The sequence below is a fragment of the Mus pahari genome, chromosome 8 (genome assembly GCF_900095145.1).
Source record: "Mus pahari chromosome 8, PAHARI_EIJ_v1.1, whole genome shotgun sequence".
NCBI lineage: Eukaryota > Metazoa > Chordata > Mammalia > Rodentia > Muridae > Mus > Mus pahari.
This window is the reverse complement of record NC_034597.1, coordinates 53,504,503-53,512,804: the sequence shown is the minus strand read 5'-3', so window position 1 is coordinate 53,512,804 and position 8,302 is coordinate 53,504,503.

Here is an 8,302-nt window from a genome sequence, read left to right as displayed (position 1 = left end):
ACTGAAATTGATAGAGGAGAAAGTGGGAAAAAGCCTCGAACATATGGGCACAGGGGGAAAAATCCTGAACAGAACACCAATGGCTTGTGCTGTAACATCAAGAATTGACAAATGGGACCTCATAAAATTGTAGAACTTCTGTAAGGCAAAAGACACTGTCAGTAAGACAAAAAGGCAACCAACAGACTAGGGAAAGATCTTTACTAATCCTAAATCCAGTAGAGGGTTAATATCCAATATATACAAAAAACTCAAGAAGTTAGACTCCAGAGAACCAAATAACTCTATTAAAAGTGGGGTACAGAGCTAAACAAAGAATTCTCAACTGAATAATACCAAATGACTGAGAAGCATCTAAAAAAATATTCAACGTCCTTAGTCATCAGAGAAATGCAAACCAAAACAACCCTAAGACTCCACCTCACACCAGTCAGAATGGCTAAGATCAAATACTCAGGTGACAGCAGATGCTGGCGAGGATGTGGAGAAAGAGGAACACTCCTCCATTTCTGGTGGCATTGCTGTAATCTTAAGTTAAGCATTTGTCCATGTCTCTGACTCATGAATAAGAGGTGTGCCTTTGGACCCTTGGGTTGGGGACACAGGCTCATGGTGTTCAAGTTCCAGCTTCTCGTTTCTTTGCTGTGTAAACTCAGCAGAATTCTTGACTTTCTGAGCCTTCATTTCCCCCTCTTTCAGAAACAGGGATAATGGTAGCTATCTCACAGAGGTGTTTGGGGGCTGATCTTTGGACAGTACTGACCACATACTGGCCCGAGCATGGTTGTAGCTTACCATCAATTATGCTGCTGAGTAAAGCTCATAGGCTCTCTGGTGGCATCCTCTGAGCTCTAAGGTAACACTGTGAGCCCAGCCAAACCACCTTTGCATTGGCCTATAGATAAGGGAGGCCAAATTCCCACATGTCTGTGAGGTCTTGGGTCTGGGTTGCTTCTTCTGTGAAGCTTTATTCTGGGCTCCAGGGCAGGAGGAGGGGTTGAGACGCACTGTCCTGTCAGACCTCAGATCTCACCACTGTTGTCCTCAAGTGAGCAGAGACTACATTGATTTGAATGAAATAATGATAAACTTATCGTCATCACTCGTGTGGCACTGTCACTTTAAGAAAAGGAAATTGTAAAGTACTTTCCCTTGCTACCATTTGACCAAGAGAGAACCCATATTTGAATTCTCTATTATTTTTTCCTCCCTGGGTCTCATGTCCTCTCTGTCTGTCTGTTGTATGAGTCTGATCTGTGCCTATCTGAATTTTGCCTTTTGAATCTGTGCTGACATCTGTACTGGTGTGTCCCCCTGACAAAGCGCTTGGCTCATTCATTTATTGAACAACCCAGAAAGCATCACATGGGGAAGTAATGAGAGATCATTCATAGAAGTCTCTAGTGGAATTTACAAGGGATTAAGTTACTGCCTCCAGATGACCCAGATACCAAACAAACACTATCAAGCAACATGTGCATTCTGCTTCCAATATTTATAGTTAGATATACATTTTATAAAGCCACTTTGAGCTTGTTGGGTATTTTCAGCATTTGTTACTGTAACACACACACACACACACAAACCCATACACACACAGATATATAAACACACATACATACACGCACACAAAACCTTTTATTCATGAATCAGGGGCATGGAAAGAGTGCATGATTTATGATTACAGCTTGCATTAGCTTAGGCTGTAGCAGTTGATTACATGGAAAATCAAAAGTCAGCAAGATTGTTACATTGTTTTCTTAAAGGCAGTGAAATAAACAGGCTGAGTACACAGTAGGCTTACACTCATAAGAGACCTCACAATGTATTACCAACTCTGGCTGTGAGGTCCAGTGAAATTTTCAGTCTCTTAAAATGTAAGAGCTATTTTTTTTTCTTATAAAAACAACATTTAATTGGGGCTGGCTTACAGGTTCAGAGGTTCAGTCCATTATCATCAAGGCAGGAGCATGGCAGTATCCAGGCAGGCATGGTGCAGGAGGAGCTGAGAGTTCTACGTCTTCATCCAAAGGCTGCTACTGGAAGACTGTAAGAGCTATTTTTAATCATATTTTTTTTACACAAATTGCCACAAAAAGGAAAAGCTTTTCTGGTTTCGGTGGCAGTTTCTATATCTTGTGAGACACACAGGAATTTGGAACCTTACGGAGACTGGGCTCTTCTGGCAACTGCCCTTTCCTGATGACCAAGGAAAAGGTGGTCCTTACAGAAACAGAGTCCCCCTTCTGAAGTCACTTGTGCTGGTGAAGTCACGTGTGCTGGGCCTGAGCAGAATCACTTCGCAGACATCTGGTCTTGGAAGTCAGAGACAATAACATTCATCTACCTGGAGCTTGAGGGGAGACATGTCCTCAGAGCATGGCAGACATTTTCTGCCACGCCCACTGCGAAGTTTCTGAAGGAAAATGAGAGCAGCGTGCATTCACTACCCTCCTCTTTGCTGTGACTAAAGCAACTTAGGAAGAAAAGGTTTTCTTAGGGTCATAGTCTAAGAAGGCAATAGTCCATTATAGAGGGGAAGGTATGGTGTCAGGATTAAGATGGGGCTGCTCACATCTTATCTACCATCAGGAACCGGAAGGTAGACACGAAGTGGGACAGGCTATAAATATTAAGTTCCCCACCCAGTGACCCACTTCCTGTGGAGAGACTCCAGAGGAAGGTTGTACAACCTCCCCAAACACTGCTACTAGTTGGGGACCTAGTGTTCAAAGACACGAGGCTATTGGGAGATTTCACAGTCAAATCAAACACAAATGCTCAGATACTAGCAGGGAAGAGAAACACAGATGGGTAGAGAGCTATTGCTATGGGACCAGGGAGATCATATGGAAATGATTCATCAGGCTTGAGTTAGAGGAGGTGGGTCTCCACCACTATTGCCTGAGGAGCGCACACAGATATCCTTGAGTGACTAAAGGAATGCAGTCCATGCTGAGAAACCCTCCAGGTCTTACTCCAGTGAAGAGCTCTTCTTATCTGATTCTCTCTGTGCCCTGTGCATGTACTGTATCTTAGCCTGACCCTCTGTCTCCTTAGATTTTAAGTTGCTCATATTTAAAATATTGCCTGACTTATTTATATTTAGCATTCCCTTAGTAGTTGATATTTGTGTTTCTGTGGACCCCCTTTTAAATCGAGTGTCATCAAGGAAATACTCAGGAATCATTCAGGTCTAGTAAACAAATGCACACATTTCTAAACGCATATCAAAGTGAATATATTGCAATTTGTGCTTGTTAGGCTTTTTTTTTCCTCAACTTGACACAAACTAGAGTTATCTCAGAAGAAGGAGCATTAACCCAGGAAGTGCCTCCATTATATTGCCCTGTAGATATGTCTGTGTGGCATTTTCATTGAGGGGCCAGCTTTCTGTGGAAAGTGTCACTGCTGGGCAGGTGGTCCTGAGCTCTATAAGAAAGTAGACTGAGCAACAGAAGCAGGCAAGCCAGTCCATAGCACTCCTCCAGGAATGCTGCTTCCGTTCTTGCCTCCAGTGTCCTGCCTTGAGTTCCTGCCTTGACTTTCTCCAATGATCAACTATGACCTGTAAGAGACATCAACTCTTTCCTCCCCATATTGGTTTTGATGAGTGTTTTATCATAGCAACAGAGAAAACGACTAGTGTTCTATGACACCATTAAAAGTAAAGTGTACCAAGGTAGAGCCTGAAATCACAAAGTGGTTTCAACCCTAGCCTAGTCAGACACAATGACTCATGGCAGCTCTTCATCCCCAGCTCAGAGCCCAGCAGCTGTCCTTTATAGTATATGTCATGTTCAGCCGACATTGGCGCCATTGGTTGCAGGTAAGACCCTTGGCTTCAGGGCTTACTGCTCTCTCCTTGGTGCCTTAAAGAGACCTAGCATGTGATCAGTTCATCTGTATTGAATATATGCACGTATTGGTAAGAGGAGACCAGTTCCAAAAGGAGCTATAGGTGGCAGTCATGCATTTTTTAAGTCCTTTGTTTTCTAGGGCAGGTGCCAAGTGATCCTCTGATGCAATGTCTCATATATACCCTGGCTGTGGGGGTTGGAACCAGCTTCAGAATTTACACAAGCCAGCTCCAAGTGTCAATGTTTGCTCAGAAAGCAGGAGTTCATCTAACCTAGCTACTCCACTTCCGGGTATATTTCCAAAGGAATTGAAGCCAGTGTCTCAGGCAGATACAGCACACATGCTCACAGCAGCTGTTGGTATGGTGGAAAGAGTAAACTGTATGTGACACTCATACACCATGGAAAAGGAAAGGAAACTCTGACCCGTGCTGTAGCATGAATGAGCCTCCACACTCTTACGTTAAGTCTATCCATAGAAATACCAATCTGGTATGACTTCACATATATGAGCTACCCAGAATACTGAGGTTTATAGAAGCAGAAAGTAGGGCTGTGGCTACCAGGAATGAGCAGAGGAGAAATGGGAATGTATTGTTTCACAGGTATAGACCCTTTGGTCATGGGTCATAGAGAAGCTGAAATCGAACTGAAGCTTCACCTACACTCCCTAAATGCTGCTCCAGAAAGCGATATGCAGGTTACTGGAGGAGAAAATCATGAGCAGTCTTGCCCATTTATGAACCCTGCAAGCTACAGTGATAACCTTCTAGTCAAGATGTGCTCTCCAGCGCAACAGTGGCACACCTGATAGGACATAATCAAATGCTTTCTGATGGGATTTGAGACCCATTTCATGAGGGAACTCATGGCTGGTTCTGTAAGCCTGGTCGAGAGCCCTTGGGTCGGGTAGTCATAGACTCTAGACTCTAGTGGGAAAGACTATGACTGTTTTGTTAAACAGTCAAGTTATCAAACTGCCTTCTAAATCATGTTTATATTCACAGATTAGTGTTAGGCCCAGCTTTCCAGAGACGCCTACTGCAGTAAGAAGCTGAGAATAAATGATGGCGGAGCTTGGCTCCAGCTGTACCTCTCCAAGGCTCAGGGAATGGCAAGGAAAATAGGCAGAAGGAACGTTAGAGCAGAGGATGGGAAGATACGTGGCCAAAGGTGTCTTCTGGGCATGATGTGACCCTGGCACTCTTGAACGTACTGCGGATGTGGTTGTCTTCAAGAGACTTGCACAAGATTGGACCCCACAACATTTCATCAGGGATGAGGGAGGGTCTCATGAAATCCCACCCCTCCCAGAGGGACCATGGGCCATTAGCTATTGTTGGTGAAGAGGTGTGACTTTGTCTAGTGGTGTATAGGTTGCCTGTATTCTACTAAGTAGCTTCTCATTTATACTTGGGCAACTGGAATTAAACTCAGTGGACACTGTAGGCTTAGATTTTTCAAAATCTACCTCTTCTATAAGGGTTCTTAAATGTTTCAACCTCCCTTCTAGCCCACCAACCAGAGGTAGGGCAAAAGAAAGGTCAATAAGAAAAGGAGGATGTGGACCTGCTTAGAAGTAGTTCTTTGGGACAATTCCAGTCTTTGTTGTTAGGATACCAGCAGTCCAGTCCAAAACATTAAATACAGATAAGTAGTGGCAATCCAGTCCAGTTGCCAAACACCACACATGAATCAGTAGTAGAGGTTTGATCCAGAAAAAACTTTGAGGCTCCGCCGAGTCAGCACAAGTCTGAGGGAGTAACAAGAAACAGCCAGAATGCCACGAGACGTTCTTGGGAGCTTTCCTCTCTATGAAGACAAACTGACAAGCAAAGCATTGTAAGGCGAACCCAACCCACTGTCTGCTGGGTTCTACTTATACTCTTTCCAAACATCACATGTCTTCTCCCGTATCTGCTCCAGCAAAAACATCCTCTCACATGTCTGCTAAAACTAAACATCCTCACCCAAGACGACTTCCAGAAAAGTCAAGAAATGACAGAAGAACAGGATGAAAACAGGATCATAGTTTTAGTTTTGAGAAATGAAAAGAGTTCTGAGAACTGGCTGTACAGAGAGACTACACTTCTTACTCCCAAACACTTAAGATGGCTTAGAGGACGGACCTTTCTATTCTCTAAGTAAAAGAAGGCCAAAGAAAAGCTTGATCTCCTTTCTATGATTTTATCTGGTCTATGAGAATTTTCAATTTGTTTTTCCATGTTGTATTCCCTCAGGCACAAGGACACTCCTGAAATAAGACCAGACTCTCATATATGGTAGGAATTCTGCCCTGCCTCTTGGACTACAGGGAGTGCATATCTAGTCCTCTCTGGGGATCCAGCCCAGACAATGTGGAGACAGAAGAACACTCAGGAGAGAAATCACGGGGCAGGGGGAGCTCCACAAAGAAAGAGTCTGGTAGGACACGGCTTCTGGGTACTGGGTAGAACCATGCAAGCTCGCTCTTATTGAGCATCACAAACCTAACAAATCTAATCTCTATACAGAAGTGTCTCCAGGCTACTGATAGAATACAGGTCAACCCTGAGTGTTTCTAGGAGACAGAGTTAACTAAGGGTGGAGCTCCAGCAAAGCAAAGAGTTTGGAGGCCTCAGGGGCCTCAGGGGAGGTGTGTGGTGCTGAATTAGTGGGAGGCTGGGCATGTAGTTCCTAGCACTAAAGTCCTAAGAAAAGAGCTGGTCTTATGAGTCCAGAGCCTCTGGGTTGGTTTTACTGCTGACTGGAGATAGAAGTAAATCAAAATGCAGTAATTTGAAGATACAGCTGCCAGGGTAAATTATTATGGAATGGATATAATATACTAGACAAAAAAAAATTATTCCGTTAGATTTGCTAGAGCTAAAGGCCAACCTGGTAGCTCATGTCCATAATCCCACCACTTGGGAGGCTGAGGTAAGAGCACTCCCATGAGTTTATTGCCAATCTCAGCTCTAGAATGAGATCCTGTCTCAAACAAAGAGACAGATAAGAAAAATTGTATAGATGGTAGAGCTAAAGACACATTCTTCCTCTCTCCCATCTTCTCATTAAGCTGTTGCTATGCAGGCCAGGCTAGCCTAGAGCTAGCCTAGAATATGTAATCCTCCTTCCTCAACCTCTCCCTCACTTGTTGGGATTATAAGCATACGCCACCATACCTTGCTTAAAAGTCCCATTTTAAACAAATCATGATTTTTGTTACCACATTTTATAAAGTCAAACTTGCCCAGTGTTCCCACTCAAGACACGTGACCTGGCGGTGCATGTGATACCTATGCCAATGCTGAGAACAGCACGGAGCCAGTTCATTCAGGGCCTTGCTACACAATCAGTGGCCCTAAGAGGGACTTCTGTGTTATCAGCTGGGAGTGACAGTGGCAGGAAGGCCATCTTCTCTACCTTGAATGGGGAGGATGCCAACATGGTTATTGAAGTGAGTGATTCAAGCTGAAGGGTGAACCCAAGTCCCTTGAGGATTTTGCTAGAATGAAGATTCACTTAATAAGGTTGGGCGGGGCCTGGGATTCTACATGATGGTGATGGTACTGTGGTCCTTGAACCACTTTGTGGATCAAAGGTCTAGACAAATCTGGACAGTAGAGAAGTGTTTCCCACGTCAACACCAAGCTCCCCAAAGGGAGCTAAAGGAGAGGCCCTGACACCATAGTCCATGGAGCTATACTGGTCAGACTCCTCAGCTTTCTTGGCTCTGCTAAGATGTTCCAGGCTAGGAAGCCTTCCTGGGCTCCCTAGGGACAGAAGAGAGGACACTTTATGCTCTTGGCTTGCTTAGGGTCCATGTAGGTCTTTAGAGCTGAACCACTGCTTTGCTTTAAGAGCGTGTGCACTTTCCGCAGACAGTGCTGAAGGTCTACAGTACGCTAAGCCCATCTGTGTCCTCACTGCTGGCCCAGCGCTTGGCTGTAAAGGTGCCTGGATTGCAACAAATGATTATGACCTCGGTGGCTTAAACCAGCTTGGAATTATTAACTTATACAGTTCTCCTGGTTGAATGACTACAAGATGTGTCTCGCTGGGTTAAAATTCGGGGGAGTCAGCAAATGCACTCCTGGGGGAACCCGGGGGAGAAGCTGGTATCCCCTGCTTTGTTTCTTACTTGTAGAGCCTGCATTGCCTGCTGAGCAGTGAGTTTGGAGTCTTCATTTAGTGACACTGACTCTTGCCCTCCTCCATTGGTAAGGAAGATGACCCAAGGACTCTCCCCACCTTAAGCTGATCAGAACCTAACTTCTCCTGGGCCATGTACTAGCAAATATTTACAGCTTCTGGGAATTGGGCAGTGGCTATTCTGGGAGTCACTAGTCTGTCCGTCACAATGTCTGACTACTATCTAGACTTTATGCCTGTGTTTTTTTGTTTTTTGTTTGTTTGTTTTTTTGTTGTTGTTGTTTTAAACACAGCTCATAGGACAGTGG